The sequence below is a fragment of the Chelonia mydas genome, chromosome 6 (assembly GCF_015237465.2).
Source record: "Chelonia mydas isolate rCheMyd1 chromosome 6, rCheMyd1.pri.v2, whole genome shotgun sequence".
In the NCBI taxonomy this organism is placed as follows: domain Eukaryota; kingdom Metazoa; phylum Chordata; order Testudines; family Cheloniidae; genus Chelonia; species Chelonia mydas.
This window is the reverse complement of record NC_051246.2, coordinates 86,449,963-86,467,334: the sequence shown is the minus strand read 5'-3', so window position 1 is coordinate 86,467,334 and position 17,372 is coordinate 86,449,963. Positions and strand designations below refer to the sequence as shown.

At 42.0% G+C, this 17,372-nt stretch overlaps 1 long non-coding RNA gene across 3 annotated transcripts in view; it reads right to left on the bottom strand.

Annotated features, from left to right (window-relative positions):
* Positions 1 to 1,433: 1,433 nt before the first annotated feature.
* Positions 1,434 to 17,372, bottom strand: part of LOC122466243 — a 36,691-nt gene continuing 20,752 nt past the window's right edge. The window contains exon 3 of one of the 3 annotated variants that reach the window (XR_006291617.1): positions 1,434 to 1,448. This is a non-coding gene — a long non-coding RNA (uncharacterized LOC122466243). Of the gene's footprint in view, positions 1,449 to 6,738; positions 6,773 to 8,370; positions 8,381 to 17,372 lie in introns of those variants that run through there. The other 2 variants (XR_006291618.1, XR_006291619.1) reach the window with 2 other exon arrangements.

Below are 17,372 nucleotides of genomic sequence, written 5' to 3'. Positions count from 1 at the left end.
ACTATATCCTTTTTGAGATGGAGCAACAGAACTGGATACAGTATTCAAGCTGTGGGTGCACCATTGGCCTTATGATATTTTCTGTCTTATTTTCTATCCATTTCCTAGTAGTTCCTACAGTCTTTTGACTAAAGGCTAGGATCTGTTGCATGACCCAGTATGAAAATTAGCTCCGAGTAGGAAAAAGGTTTCTTGGGTCTCAGTTCATTCCTATGTACAAATATTAAAGCATTTTTATTATTATTATTAAATGCTATTCAAAATAGTTTTCCATAGTTAGAAACTTATCTGAGAATCTTATTGTTACTTTTAGGGAAAGTAGTAAAACATAGGTCAGCTACCAGAAGTATTTTAAATTTAAGGATTTTTTTTCTATAATTGACTGAATCCAAGGTGCAATCTACAGATGAAAAATGCTATATAAATAAGGTGGACATATTTTCAAAATGAAAAACTGACTTGTTTTTTGTAGCCACATTTTTAGGGTCAAAAATACTGTTCCAAAAGTGTATTTTTAAAATAGCATGAGATGATGTCACTACTACTAGCCTCTAACTTACAGCAACATGTGTATATTTCCCCAATGCTTAGTGTTCTACATGAATTTATCATGCAACGCTGAGTATGTGTCCCTAGCTTTTACTGAGCAAAAGAACAGCTGTGATGGTATCTTCACTCCAAATGCTGTTGATTACACAGAACACTCGTTCCACTGGGCTGTGTGTTCCTGCTAAACACAGAGCACGTTCCATGGGCTATAGCAATACACCTTGAACAAACATATTTTAGTTATAAAAACAAATGTTTTGACTGATGAAATGAAAAACTTCGATGTTATAGGTGTTCCAAATTGAACTCCTGGGACATCACGTGATAAACAGGGACTGCCCCACTAGAACTGGGACATATGATCATTTTTGCATGAGATTATTATGTCAATATAATAGGTTGTTACAAATTCCTACATTATAAAGAAAAATATAGTAAATACAGCTCTGGGTTAAATACAGGAGGGTTCCTATTATTTAAATCTCTTATCTAATTAACAGGTTTCAGAGTAGCAGCCCTGTTAGTCTGTATTCGCAAAAAGAAAAGGAGTACTTGTGGCACATTAGAGACTAACAAATTTATTTGAGCATAAGCTTTTGTGAGCTACAGCTCACTTCATCAGTTGCATTCAGTGGAAAATACAGTGGGGAGATTTATATACATAGAGAACATGAAACAATGGGTGTTACCATTCACACTGTAATGAGAGTGATCGCTTAAGATGAGCTATTACCAGCAGGAGAGCGGGGGGGTGGGGGGGGGGTAGGGGTGGGGGGACCTTTTGTAGTGATAATCAAGGTGGGCCATTTCCAGCAGTTGACAAGAACGTCTGAGGAACAGTGTGGGGTGGAGGGGGGAATAAACATGGGGAAATAGTTTTACTTTGTGTAATGACTCATCTACTCCCAGTCTCTATTCAAGCCTAAGTTAATTGTATCCAGTTTGCAAATTAATTCCAATTCAGCAGTCTCTCGTTGGAGTCTGTTTTTGAAGTTTTTTTTGTTAAAGAATTGCAACTTTTAGGTCTATAATCGAGTGACCAGAGAGATTGAAGTGTTCTCCAACTGGTTTTTGAATGTTATAATTCTTGACATCTGATTTGTGTCCATTTATTCTTTTACGTAGAGACTGTCCAGTTTGGCCAATGTACATGGCAGAGGCGCATTGCTGGCACATGATGGCATATATCACATTGGTAGATGTGCAGGTGAAGGAGCCTCTGATAGTGTGGCTGATGTGATTAGGCCCTATGATGGTGTCCATTGAATAGATATGTGGACACAGTTGGCAACGGGCTTTGTTGCAAGGCTAGGTTCCTGGGTTAGTGGTTCTGTTGTGTGGTGTGTGGTTGCTGGTGAGTATTTGCTTCAGGTTGGGGGGCTGTCCGTAAGCAAGGACTGGCCTGTCTTCCAAGATCTATGAGAGTGATGGGTCGTCCTTCAGGATAGGTTGTAGATCCTTGATGATGCGATGGAGAGGTTTTAGTTGGGGGCTGAAGGCGATGGCTAGTGGCGTTCTGTTATTTTCTTGGTTGGGCCTGTCCTGTAGTAGGTGACTTCTGGGTACTCTTCTGGCTCTGTCAATCTATTTCTTCTCTTCAGCAGGTGGGTATTGTAGTTGTAAGAATGCTTGATAGAGATCTTGTAGGTGTTTGTCTCTGTCTGAGGGGTTGGAGCAAATGCGGTTGTATCGTAGAGCTTGGCTGTAGACAATGGATCGTGTGGTGTGGTCTGTGTGAAAGCTGGAGGCATGTAGGTAGGCATAGCGGTCAGTAGGTTTCCGGTATAGGGTGGTGTTTATGTGACCATCGCTTATTAGCACCATAGTGTCCAGGAAGTGGATCTCTTTTGTGGACCGGTCCAGGCTGAGGTTGATGGTAGGATGGAAATTGTTGAAATCATGGTGGAATTCCTCAAGGGCTTCTTTTCCATGGGTCCAGATGATGAAGATGTCATCAATGTAGTGCAAGTAGAGTAGGGGCATTAGGGGACGAGAGCTGAGGAAGTGTTGTTCTAAGTCAGCCATAAAAATGTTGGCATACTGTGGGGCCATGTGGGTACCCATAGCAGTGCCGCTGATTTGAAGGTATACATTGTCCCCAGATGTGAAATAGTGATGGATGAGGACAAAGTCACAAAGTTCAGCCACCAGGTTTGCCGTGACATTGTCGGGGATACTGTTCCTGACGGCTTGTAGTCCATCTTTGTGTGGAATGTTGGTGTAGAGGGCTTCTACATCCATCGTGGCCAGGATGGTGTTTTCAGGAAGATCACGGATGGATTGTAGTTTCCGCAGGAAGTCAGTGGTGTCTCGAAGATAGCTGGGAGTGCTGGTAGCGTAGGGCCTGAGGAGGGAGTCTACATAGCCAGACAATCCTGCTGTCAGGGTGCCAATGCCTGAGATGATGGGGTGTCCAGGATTTCCAGGTTTATGGCTCTTGGGTAGCAGATAGAATACCCCAGGTCAGGGTTCTAGGGGTGTGTCTGTGCGGATTTGTTCTTGTGCTTTTTCAGGGAGTTTCTTGAGCAAATGGTGTAGTTTCTTTTGGTAACCCTCAGTGGGATCAGCGGCACTGCTGTGGGTACCCACATGGCCCCACAGTATGCCAACATTTTTATGGATGTCTTAGAACACTTCAATCTCTCTGGTCACTCGATTACAGACCTAAAAGTTGCAATTCTTCAATAAAAACAACTTCAAAAACAGACTCCAACGAGAGATTGCTGAATTGGAATTAATTTGCAAACTGGATACAATTAATTTAGGCTTGAATAGAGACTGGGAGTGGATGAGTCATTACACAAAGTAAAACTATTTCCCCATGTTTATTCCCCCCCTTCACCCCACACTGTTCCTCAGGCGTTCTTGTCAACTGCTGGAAATGGCCCACCTTGATTATCACTACAAAAGGTTCCTCCCCACCCCCACCCCCCCCTCTCCTGCTGGTAATAGCTCATCTTAAGTGATCACTCTCGATACAGTGTGTTTGATAACACACTGTGTTTCATGTTCTCTATGTATATAAATCTCCCCACTGTATTTTCCACTGAATGCATCCGATGAAGTGAGCTGTAGCTCACGAAAGCTTATGCTCAAATAAATTTGTTAGTCTCTAAGGTGTGCCACAAGTACTCCTTTTCTTTTATCTATTTAACAGCCAGCTTGTCTCCTGTCTATTCATTCCCAGATACACGAAAACAGTAAAAATCTAGGGTATATAACTATATAATGGCACTTAGTTAGATACCATGCTGATAGGTGCCTTAGAAAAACCGACAATAGATAGGAAATAGATATAACAACAAGAGTGTTAAGTATATTTTTGTTCACAAATAATTGCTGGTAGCTGGAATTGTACTTACACGTGTGGTGTGTGTGTGACGACTTCAGAAACAAAATGGCTCTTTGGTTGTGGCAGAATGCTCGTCTCCCTCTGCTGGGGGTTCTTGGGGCTGCGGACTTGGTAGCCTATTCTTCTCAGCTTTGCAGCAGAGATATTTTAACTATTTTGGGGCTTTTTAAAGGGGTTTTGGTTTTAGCTTTCATCTTTTCCAGCATTTGATGGTAGTTGCTTAACAAATGACAAAAGTCCCAGAACTGACCAGTAGGCAGTGTGTTCTACGGGCCAGGGCAATGGTTTGGGAGTTATAAGATTTGCATTTTGCTTTGATATATCTCATAAGTTTACGGGCAAGATAGTTTTTTTGCTCTGTCACAAATTGCCAGGTTCATTCAAATATCGTGATTCATGTGGGCACCAATTTCATGCACACACATGCCTTCTTGTTATACTTGCTTAGATTTTTCACTCTTTCTCTATTAGTCCTGCTGTTTCTCCCTCTCCTACATTCATTGATCAGACCTCTCCATGGGACTTATATGTGTACAGGTGTAAAGCCTTTTCTTTTGCTTTATATAATTTCCTTAATTTAAAAAAAATAGCATAAATTTTTATTTATTTAGAAGCTGCTATTAAAATGTTCAGAATATGTGATTCGTAATTGCTCTGAGTATTTTGTGTAATATTTATATCCCTCACACTTCCTTTGTGGTTGCAAAGTCACAGTGTGTTGTGTTGTAAAAATAATCTTTAAACAACCTTCCTGCCACTTTGTGACTGTTGCATAATTAGAGTTTCTTATTGAAAGTGCAGGCTAAGATTTGGTGGCGACATATGAACATTTCACAGTAAATAGTTTCATTGCATCAGATTTTATTACCATAGGCTTCCACTCTAATATCCTTTTTCCTTTGAAGATCAGGGCAAGCATTACAGTAACCATACTGTTAGCAAGAGCAATCTGAGATCAAGACTGGTGGACTCCATTGATCTAAGAGCTTCTGAGTAAGGGTGCTAAATATTCCTTAATAAGTGGAAGATCAACTTAGCTCTGTACATAATGACTCTGCACAGAAGCATTTGAATTATGTTCCCTTGAGCAAGTAAAAAAAAAAAAAAAAGGCAGAGTAAGATTGATATCTGATTCTTCACCATTTATTTATTCCTGTTGTACGTGGATAAGCTACAAATCTCACATGGATATCTTCCCTATAGAGGGCTGTATCTGTTAGCTGCCACTCTTTATGTGAATGGGACTATGATTCTCTACATCAGCAACCACCCTGTTTTGTTTTGCACGCCAAGTTGTAAGTGTAAAACTCTGCAAACACATTTTGTTGGTTTGAAACATGCATCTTTTTCAAGGACCAGGCTCTGCAGCCATTGACCAGGGTATATTCAACTTTGCAGCTGAACAAAAACTGCCATTTCACCAGCTATGTTGTGTCTACAACAAAAATGAAAGATGCCCAGCAGACCAAATTCATGTTGACTTCACTGTAGCTCTGTCTATTTACAGCAGCTCAGTATCTGGCCCAGTGGGTTCTAGCTCTCTTACAAAGCTACTTGTTTCCAAAGACTATTGTCTCATCTCCTAATAAGTTCTTACTCCAGTGTGAGCACCTTATAATTAACAACTCACAAATGCTGTGTTTTCTTCCTTGATTTGTTTCCCCTCCCCTCTCTCTCCGCCTTGTTGCCCTTTGTGAGTTGGGTAGGCAAAGCTGAGCTTGGTAGTCATTTCCATTGACAGTAGGAATTCAACTGTTGCACATTTCTCCCTCAGTCTGTTAATTATCTTGGAATAATTAATTAGTAAATGTGTTTGTTTTATGCCAGCTACAGTCATGGGTAAACCCCAGACTGAGATTGCGTGCTCCTTTCCAGCTCCCTCCCCTCCACCTATAGTGCTAACCTTTCCTTCAGTGCAAGTAATTGTTCTACAATTCATATGTTGTAAAAGAAAGACTCAATCAAATTACTCCATGGAGTGGATCGCTAGTTCCGCTGAAAGTAACAGACTTGGAATGAGACGAGGTGTTTGTTTTCAATATGTTGGCCCCATGCAGGTTTCTTTTCAGTTCAATGAAGATATAAAGCGAATTTAAAATCATTTTATGCCTTTTCAGTAATTGTAATTGTGAGTTTGGACGGGGGAGGGTTGGCTGGGAAGGTGGGAGTTGTGTAAAACACTTACGCGCAAGTCTGCTTGTTCTGTTAAATGGGAGTTTTATTTATTTATTTTTATAAAACCTTTTACACTTCTCCTCTGGCCAGGATCTATATCTTCCTTTGTGGTCTGTACAGCGCTCAAATAATAATCTTTCTTTGGCCTCTCTCATTACTTTTGGTAGAACAATTTCTGGAGAAACTGGCACCTACAGAATAAGTCTAGAAGGATAAACTACCTCTTAGGTGATTCTCCACAGAGATACATCAAACTGCTCCTCTTCAGCGTGGAGCCTGTGTGCTTGCTCTGTGCACCAGCGAGCTGAGAGAGATGCACAATCCCTCCTAAGGCCACGTACCAGTCCTATGTGTGAGCCACTAGCCAAGTGTCACAATTTGACACTAATTCTGTTACTATAGGGGTCCTTCCAATTTCCTGGGTAGATATAATAGTTACTGTCTAGTTTAGCATTTCAAGTGGAAGTGGAGGTTTTAAAAAACAGGTTAGACAAACATCTGTCAGGGATGATCTAGGTTTACTTGGCCCTGCCTCAGCACAGGGGGCTGGACTAGATAACCTCTTGAGGTCCCTTTCAGCCCTACATTTCTATGAACGTTTAACACTCTGGCTGGTTTTGTATTTGCATAGTTGTCCCATAGCATTCTGGGTAGTCTGAATCATATGAACTAAATGTTTTTGTTTATATATTTCAGCTACCTTTAGGAGTTGACTTTTTTGGCTTATTAATGTTTAATGTTATAGATTTTAAATAAGTTTCTAGTAAAGGTTAGTGCTACCTCTGCATAAAGGCAGATGGGAATTCAGAGATTCTCTTGAGACCTTATGGGAGAGAGGCTTGTGTTCCCTCCCAACTTTCCTCTTGGTTGTGCTCTGGGCAGCATTGTTGTTTACAGCACCAAAGAATTGATAGATCAATTTCAAGATACATTTTTACTTTGGGCCTTACCTTGCAAGTTCTCTCTCAGTCCCTGATTCAAAACCCACGGAAGTGAATAGACTTCCATTGACTTCAGTGCATAGGCACTGACTCCGTGGATGCTCTGGGGCTGGAGCACCTACGGAAAAAAAAATAGTGGGTGCTTAGCACCCACTGGCAACCCCACCGATCAGCCTGTCCCCCTCCCACCCGACAGTGGGCCCCAACCAGCTCCTCCCCCTTCACCCCAGCACCTCCCACCCACCTGTGATCAGCTGTTCAGCAGTGTGCAGAAGGTGCTGGGGAGAGGAGGGGAGCAGGGGCGGGGCGCACTCAGGGGAGGAGGCGGAGTGGGGTGGGAGCGGGAAGAAGCAGGGAGGAGATGGAGCGGGGGTGGGGAAAGGGGTAGGGTGGGGGTCAAGCACCCCCAGGAAATCACAAAGTCTGCACCTGTGCTTCAGTGGATTTTCAGTCAGGCCCGCTGGACCCAGTTCAGTGAAGCACATAAATTAAACTTCAATTACCGATTGGAGAGACTGCAATTAGGAGTGGGCCTTGTGTGTAGAGGGATTGGAACCATAAAGCCAATGACATCAACGGTTCTGGCTCAACCTCTGCTAATACCGCCTCATAAGGATCATCCACAATTGCCCCCTCACTAACCACACTTCCATTGTGTAGGGCCAGTCCATGCTGCCACTCTGCTATACTTCCTTCCCCCTTGTCCTGGAGTGACACTGCAGGCATAACCTCTCTCCTCACCACACACAAATACAGCCTCCTGGAAGTGAGAGACAGTCATAACCTTAGTCTTCTCCCTGGTTCCATGTCAGCTTTTAGAGGAGACCGTCCTTTTGTCAAACTCTTTCTAGTGGTATGTACTGAGATCAAAAGTCCATTAGCAGCCACACTGGGACCTCTAGCCTTACTTCACCTAAGAACATCTAATCTTCCCACAGCCTCATGTCAATCACTGCCTTATAAAGCAGAGCAAGCATGTGTAGTTGTATTGTGTACACCAACAATTCCAGTGACCCTATCTCAGCTTTCATCCTAAGCAAGTATATATTGTTTTCTATCCTATGTGAATGAGGAAGTTCTAAGAAAGCCTAAAAATAAGATTGGTAATGACCTTCAAGAGATGTTTCCTATCCCAACAGCACCACTTAGGTTGAGGCCGCTGCTGCTTTTCCTGACTGCAGACACAGAGAGGCTGAAATGAGCAATCAACTTGTTTATGGCAGGTTTTAGTGCTTCGCTGCTGTAATAAGAGGCTTTGGCAGAAGGGATTTGGTTCTCGTGTATTTCAGTGTTTTCTGCTCCGTTTTGCTCCATAAAACCCAGGCTCTTGTTTACAAAAATTAGCAGCTTCCCAAGGTTTCTGCTGATTTTGAGGAATCAACCCCTTGCAGCTATGTGACACTAGCATGCAGCTCTCACTCCGCCCGGCACTTGCGGAATGAGTGTTCCCTACGTGCAGTTGAGCACTTGGATTAAACACCTGCACAATACAATTGGCACAACTGAAAGAGCTGTTAGAGGCTCCATATCCTGTTTGGGAATCACTTCAAGTGAAATTAATGATTCTCCTCTGCACGCAAGACTTTTAAAAAAAGAAATCTACTTTTATATGTGCAATTACTCTGAAGCAGTGTGTGTGTGTGTGGCATATGCTGCTTCTCATCAGTAATGCAGCAACTTCATGGCTTCTAACCCCATAACATATATAGCATTTAAAACAACAAATGCTCTACATAGGTACATAGCTGTCACACACACCTTTTGGAATGATGAAGTATCCTCGTTTTAAAGGGCATTTACATGGACTTCAATCATTTTTGGCTGCATTCAGGACATTATTTTAGTTCAAATTCTCATCACAGCAGAGATTTAAAAAAAAAAAAAAAAAAGCCATCCAAAAGGTTTTACATGCTGATGTGCAGTGTTGCCAACTCTCATGATATTATCATGCAGTTCATGATATTTGATGTTTTGCTAAAGTCCAAGCTCCTGGAGTAATGTGATTACATCTGAATCTCAGTTTTCATTTATAAAAAGTTTCTGTACCTCCTAGTGGCAGAGAAAAGCTTGAAAATGTGACAGCCCTCACAGAGATCTGAAACATCAGAAAGCAAACAAAGAACAACCATTAGTTTTACGCTTATGACTTTTAAGTCAATCTCATGATTGATATGGAGGGCCAACATGATTTTTTGAATACTTGGGGTTGGTGAGACTAGTCATGTGTCAGATTAGTTTGCCTGGTAATTTACAGCAAGAGCTGAAGATCTGGTGCAGTTTGGTGTCCAGATGAAGGCACAAAATCTTGTTAAGTGATCTCACCTGGCACTGAGCAGGTGAAGAGAGCCTGCATAGAATCCATGTCTGTGCCCTAAAGCATGTTCTGTAAAGACCTGCCCTTAAGATTCAGATTGCTGCATATCTCTAAAATCTGTGTGACTGGCCTGGAGCAGCAATGCACACCCACAAGCACTAGTGGATTTCTCAAGTGATGAAATGATGTCCATTGAACACTTTGGAATGGAATCCAGCCCTGTAAATTCCTTAGGTTCTTCAAGGTGAAAAGTGGTGGGTGTTTTTAAAAATCCATTTGTACTGTTACAGCAGATCATTTCTGCACAGATGGATGTTATTTTAATACAAGTCTAATTGTTAAATTGCACAGTCAACCAGCCTATATCCCAGGGTCTTTTGAATGTATCCGAACACTTTATTTTCTTTTGTTCTGATAAGTCATTTATCAAACAAGAGACTCCATGGACAAAGCTGACCTAGGTGATTTGTGTCATCGAAAATTCTGAATATTTGATATCTATATTTATCTGTCTGCCTGAGAAAAGTGTAATGAGAGCTAATGGACCAATCACAGCTACTGCTGCTACATAGTAATATATATGGACCAACGCAAGCAGCATTTTAAGGTTGTGCTACTGTGTCAAGAATCTGTTGTTCAGTTTTCAGATCTTAACTAAGGCATTTCACACACACTGTATCTTACTATTATCTCTCAGTTCTGTTTTCAACTATCACAAACAGAACTGTACTGTAAGTATATATACAGATATGTATATAGTGTGTAACCAATAAATTTACCACCCATATCCAAAGGGATTTTGCTCAGTTTCTTCTAAACGAGACTGTGTAAAAGATATAGTCTGTCATTGTTTAAATCATTAAATATCCGGCTGGACTCAAAGAATATGTATGGACCGAAAAGAGAATAAACTGAACAAGCTTGCAGCATGGAAAGGCCTGTAGATGGTGCTGTAATCCAACTGCAAAAACTTGGTTTACACTGAGACTGGTCAGAGCTTTTTGTGCTTCTTTAGGAAAGTTGAACTCAGATTGGTTTTGTTCAATTTTTGCATAGGGATTTCTGAGCTGTAAGTGAAAATGACATAGACAAATCCTTTCATTTGAGATGGATGGGTATAGAAATCAGAGGGCTGCCAGCTGCATGTGGGGGAACTACAAAAGTACCTTCCAGATGTGTTGTATAACCTGAGCCCTTCCTAACCACCCACAAATCATACTGTGACTGGGAGAGAATGATGAATATTTTTATCAGGTTTTATAGCCTGGGAATGGGCTGAGTGTCATCAGAATTCAGTGCCATGGTCATTGCATAAGGATCTCTCTCTCTCTCCACCTTGAGAAGTAGGGAGGTAAAAGGGGAAATGGGACAAAATGTTTTGGTATATCTTTCTCTCCCTTATCTTCAAATCTCCCCCTCCCATGCAAAAGTCCCACACCTCTGACCCATAGTATGTACTGCAGAGGGCTCACCTGTGGATATCCTGCTAGCAGAGTCCAGCAGGACTGGCAAATTTAACAGCTAAAAATAGATTTGATAAGAAATGATTTCACCAAAAGAATTGCCTAACTATGACCTCCCCCGCATAACTGCAGGCTGTTTCTCCCTCCCCGACTTTGAGTTATTATTGGATTCTTTACTCTTTCATAAACTGCTGATTGGTGGCAGATTGTCTAGCAGCGGCCACCTGATCTAGTGTTTGTTGAATCAATTTGCCTTTTTGGTTCTAGAATAGCCTTGGTCTGGTAACAGTTCAGTAGAGATTTAAGGGAGAGAGGCAAGAAACAGTGGACTCTGGGCAGAGTTCCTTGCTAGGGAACGGTCCTTTTTTGAGTCTTAGGCCCAATTCAGCAAAGCACGTAAATGTGTGCTTAACTTTAAATACATGAGTAATCCCATCCCTATTGAGCAAAGCCCTTGAGCATATTCCTAAATTTCATTGACTTCATTGAGACTTTAGCACATACTTAAGTGCTCTATTGAGTCAGGGCCTAGTAAGTACTAGATTGTCCTCAGGGGTGTCCTTTTTTCAGATGGTTCCTGAATCCCACACAACTTATAGAAAACGCAGTGATTTTTAAAGAAAAGGGGATCTAAAAGTAGTGTCAGGGTTGAGGGGTGGGAGGAATGCTGGCTGTGCATATGCTCTCCCCTGTCACCATGGATAGCCTTCTACAGGGACTAGGTTCTATAGCTGGGGTCAGGAAATATTCCCCTACTCCTCAGTGGGGTTCCAGAAGTAACTTAATGCCCAGCAGAACCTTTTCATTTGTAATTGAAAACTCCTCCCTCTGAAAAGGGATTCTGGGGCAGCTCCTGGCAGGTAGTATAGAGGGAGTGTGGCAGCATGGCTCTTAAAAGAGCTACATTTACATAGCTTCCCTGGTTCTCTGTCTCATCTGAGGGGGCTCCTTTCCTCTGCATGTGTCCCAAGATCTTCTGGCTTCTGGCCATTGTACCCAATGGGAGAGAGTTCTGATCTTACCCCTCCCAGGAAAATGGGAAGAATGTATTCAAGTGGAAACTGGGAGTTTTCTGGGCTGTATGTGGAACTTCCCAAAAGATGTGGAAGATTAGCAGGTGGGTTTCTGCATCTAGGTCATTAGCTGGTAACTTCCAGTTCAGTGGTTTGTCTTTATGTATTTGGTAGCAGTCAAACCCATTCAGTATTAAACAGATGTGGGTTGCATGAGCAATTGGTAGGTTCCTTTGCCATATCAGCTGCCGTCTCTTTAGTAGTAGAAGTTTTTGTAAGAATAGGAGTGGGTAGCCCTGTGTCCTGGCCAGAATCCAACTTGGGTAATTACATTCTGCCTAAAAATTCAATGACTTGTTTATTCCTCCCTTCTGCTAAATGCCTGGGGATCATTCATTCTGAAACTTGCCATTTAAATGCAAAGTTATTAGATGAGTCATCTTCATTAATTTTATTCTGTATCTCAATCAAAATGTAGTTGTTTTGTATTCAAATAACACAAACGTTTCCTAATATGCTTATTTTAGTGGGTTCTAACCAAGAATACAGTTTATTCATTTCAATGAGTAAGTCTCTCATGGCCTGATTTTTAGAGTTTTGAGTATCGACTGATTTAACTTGGAGCTACAACTGCTCAGCAGTCTAAAAATCAGGCCAGTAATAACTAGTAGTTTAGAAATATAAAAATCTATTTTTATACTACTATAAAAATGAAGAACCTAAATAAATGTAACTCATTAAGTTAAGTCACTTCCGTACTCAGGCCAGATATATTTAGTTCATGTACAAACCAGTGAAAAACTGATCGGTTTATTTTGGAAAGCAGATGTGAAAATAAAGAAACAAAAATCTAAATTAAGATTGTTGGGTTTTGTACTGTTGAGTTAGATCACTGATTTTCAAATGGCTCTGGTGAAGCTGGATATAACCAAGTTGAGACAGATAGATTATGTAGGCTTTAGCTCTTTAAAAAGAAAACAATAGACATTGAACTGAACACCTCTTAGTTTTGAGATGGGAGGAGGGTAAGAAATGCAAATCCAGAGCTAGAGTTTGCAAATGGACCCTCTCTTTATAACGATGAAAAGACTGGATCCAAACACCCAAAACTGCAGGCTGATTATCTGGATCTCAAATTTTCCATTTTGTCCTGTCTCTACAGCAAACCCTGTTAAATCTGTGAGTGTGGGGCTGCTTTATCATCAGGGGTAGGATCCGGCCCCAGGTGAACAAGAAATGGCACCCAAGATAGCTGCCCCATTTATGAAATGACAGATGATTCTCACTTCCACCCATTCCTCTGTTAACCTAAAAAGAATCTCCATAAAACCAGAGATATCACTAAGGGCGAGGGTGGCAGCTGCAATCCACCCTGAGTAAGGGCCAGCACATGGTTGCACTGCCCCAGCAGGAAAAGCAGGGACCCAAATTGTGACTAGGAGTCACAGTTCAATTCTGCTTCTCCCTTGCTCCATTGGGGAAGTGAGCCATGTCAGCCCATTTCTTAGTGCAGCTCACACTGGCTCAGCTGTCCAGGCCAGTGTGCTGCAAAGGCAGGAGGGGCGTAGTAATGAGTCCATCTATTCCCCACCTGTGAGGGAGGGAGAGTAGTGGTCTGACAGCAGTTGTTCTCCAGGTCACAATGTGTGGGATTTTGGACTCCGATGGCCCAACCAGAGGAGTAAAGGGACCCATTAAGTTTCTTTACTCCCCTGTGTGGGATTGAGCCTTACACTTTCAAAACTAGAGACAAAAACTGCTGTCCCCAAATTTGAGCCACTGAAGCAAGGCTCTTTGGAAAAGAGCTCTCATAGGATTTAGGAAAAGAGCCAGAGGCTTTGTATGATCAGAGTGAATTAAAATTCCTGTAAGCACAGAACAGCACTTTAGGGCTCTCAGCACCAGGAGGGCAGTGCCATGCTCCTCTGTCTGCTCCCGCTGCCTTTTTGAGAAAGCCAGGGAGCTCAGCAGTAGGTTTCTGCCAGGGCTGTTGGACTATTGGTGCAGAGTCTTCCTCTCCCCCAGCTTAGTCATCTCGCCTCCTGCTCTAATTCTCAGCCAAATACTGAAAATTCTGAAGAGCCACAAAAAATACATTCTAAGGATTTTCAGACTCTTTATTCTTGCTGTGCTTCAGCCAGCAAAAAACCAATCTGCATAAAAGTGCAAAGAAATCTTTTAAAGACCATAGTCTTCTGTCTTTGATCAAAGACAATGATCCTAGTTTATCATTGTTTCATTGAGAGTGGTTGTTTGTTTACTAGCATGGTACCTATCAGTGCATAATCAATGCACAGACCATAAATAATCAATTCACAGACCATAAATATAAACATATAAAGGTCCAGCCCTGCAAACCAGAGATAGGATGGGAGTTGTGCCTCTCTGTTTTAGGGAGCAATCTGTTTCGTGTCTCTCTCTGCTTTAGGGTTCTTGTGTGTTATCATTTTGAATTCTAAGAAAGGAAGCAGTGTTATGTTGCCACATTCCAGCAAGAGTATTTACATTTTTATCTAACTTCTGTGTGTGTGCTGTGTGCTGTCAAGATGTGTGTGGAGGACAGAATTAGATTAAGCTAATGACTTACCGCTTGTGAGCAGTGAAATAGAAGTGAGGCTTGTAGAAGGTAGGGAGTTGGTGAGCAGGCATGGCACTTCATGTAGATTGGTTAGTGAGCATGCATGAGCAGGAGGCAGCAGAGATGAAGGCATGGAGATGGAATAGGAAAAGGATACAAATGATGCCTGGGGCTGTGGGAGGAGGAGTAGAGAGGAATTGCCAGCATAGGTGGAGCAGAGTTGTGTAGAAGCTTGTAAATGAGAGCAAGATATTTAGGCTTTGTCTACACTGGCACTTTGTCGGCAAAACTTTTGTCATTCAGGGTGTTAAAAAAAACACACACACCCCCAAACGACAAAAGTTTTACTGACAAAAAGCACCGGTGTGAACAGCGCTTTGTTGGCAGGCACGCTCTCTTGCTGACAAAGCCGCTGCTGCTCATGGGGGTGGGAGTTTTTTGTCGGCAGGAGACAGCTCTCCTGCTGACAAACAGCAGCTACACTGCCTGACTTTTAGCGGCACTGCTGTCTCGCTAAAAGCCTCTTGTAGCCATAGCCTTACCTCTGAAATAGAGCTGGAAGAGGAGTGAATTGAAGGATGCAAGTAGGGGGAGTTGTCATAGCTGGAGCAACAGGCAAGGAAGGTAACTATGGGAGCTGCATGGATGGACCAGAGCTGAGTGTTCTGTAGCTGCGTGACTCATAAATTCTAAGGCCAGAAGGGACCACTGCACAACAGAGGCCATAGAACTTCCCCAAAATAATTCCTGCTTGAACTAAAGCGTATCTTTTAGAAAAACACCCAGTCTGGATTTTAAAATTCCCAGTGAAGATGAATCCACTATGACCCTTTGGTAATTTGTTCTAATGGTTAATTACCCTCTGTTAAAAACTGATGCCTACTTTCCAGTCTGAATTTGTCTAGCTTCAACTTCCGGCCATTGGATTGTATTAGCTCTTTTTTCTGATAGATTAAAGAGTCCATTATCAAATATTTGTTCCCCAGGTAGGTACTTATAGACTGTAATCAGGTCACCCCTTAACCTTCTCTTTGTTAAGCTAAATAGATTGATGGAGAAGCTGGTTGTAGTAATCAAGATGGGAGAGAATGATGGCACAGTGACAACTATTGGGACATAGAAGATGGGTTGAATTTTCAGTATGTTGTGAAGAAAAAAAACAGTGAGACAGGGGTATGAGATTGAGATGGAGGAGCTGAAGATGACCATTCCTCCCCCTACATGGCAAGCCTCGGGGAGGGGTGTAATGTCATTTGATAATGTTAAGCGACTGTAATGGGGAACCTTCACTGTTTCATCCCTTATGTATTTTGTGAGCCTGAATTTTCAAGAGAGCCTTTGTTGCAGGAGTAAATAAAATAATGCATTGCGGGTGCAGGAATTAGCATTTAGACCTGTGCTCACAGCCTCGAACGACTGTTATTTGCATTGGCATAAAAAGCAGCTATATTAAGGCCTGGCTGAAAATCAAGCCCTTTGTGAGCTGCCTAGAAGGCTTCAGCAGATGGGAGCCATATACATAAAATGTGGTGTCGTTATTACCTGGATTAATAAGTCAGTGTATCTGTTAACAATGCTTATTTGAAATGGCATAACAACGAATCTATCCTGAAAGGTGAGTTTATTTTATATACTGGATTGAGACACTTAAAAGCAAAATATACAGTCCCCCTTCTCTAGTAGTGAGGATGCTTTGAGTCTTAATGCTTTTCAATATATGCAAAAGATCACTGCTGTATAGTTTAAACTGCCCGATTAATTCTATTATTGATAGTATCACCAAGCACGTTACAACCTCTGTAGAACTGCTACAGCTTCCCGCCACCCCAGTTTAATATATCCCCAACCCCATTAACAATGGGTTATGCCCAGCTGTTTTGTGATGAAGATGTGGTTTACCACAAACAAAGGAATCTTTATTCAACAAGGATCTGTATATTTCTTATAGCATCACGATGTTCTGAATGAAAACAAAAGAAAAACACAGCATTCCAGGCTCTGATTCTAGAAATGTGAGGTTGTAATGCACGCAGAGTCCTCACCCACTATAAGTAAGGAATTCAGACCCCTTTCTCTGCATGCTCCTTACTTTCTGACTCCTTAACCAGCACTAAACTCCTTCGTTTGATTTACCCTGAGTGGTTTTTTCCTAGCATACCCTCCAAAACTAGCCCTTTAAATCTGGGAAACACAACCAGCTGTGGCCTCAAATGGCTATTTTTGTCTCTGATTGTTACAGCTGACAGCCACCTCCCATCCAGCTAGCTCCTTATATGCTGTTTTCCCCCTGGATTTCTTTTTTTAAATTCCTACGAAGGTAGGGTGATCAGATAGTGAATGTTAAAAAATCGGGACAGGGTGGGGGGGAGGTAATAGGTGCCTATCATAAGAAAAAGCCCCCCAAATTGGGACTGTCCCTATAAAATCAGGACATCTGGTCACCCTATACGGAGGTGGCTATTTTCTACATTGCTCCCTCCATACCACCAGCAACAGCAGAAGGCAGCATTCCACATCATTGTTAGGTTTTTAGCCCGTCTTATGCAGATCAGGCTGCCAATGCATGGTGGTTCTCTGTATCTCCATTTTTTACCAAAGGCAAAAAGCTATTAGAAGGTTCAGTTCTTGCCATATGATTGACACCCAGGCCTGACAGTTCAGCAGCTGAGTTTAGTTTCTGGAAGATTTCACAGCTCACCTATGCCGAATGAATCTCCTTGTCAAAATACATGCTTTTAAAATGAAATTTAGATTCTGAAAGTACTGGCTTGAGGTGTAGAGGGCATGCTGGAGAGAGGAGAGGGAGTGGCCCAAGGATGTGGTAGTTCAGCTATTCTTGGCCGACAGCCACTAGGGGGCCATTGCAGTCAGAATGTAAATTAGAGCAGCCCTGAAGCTGTACTGTATTTTAAGTGTCCTGCTGCTTCCCTGCTCCTCTAGAAATAATGGAAGATATTAGATGGATAAGGCCTATTAGGCATTTAGCC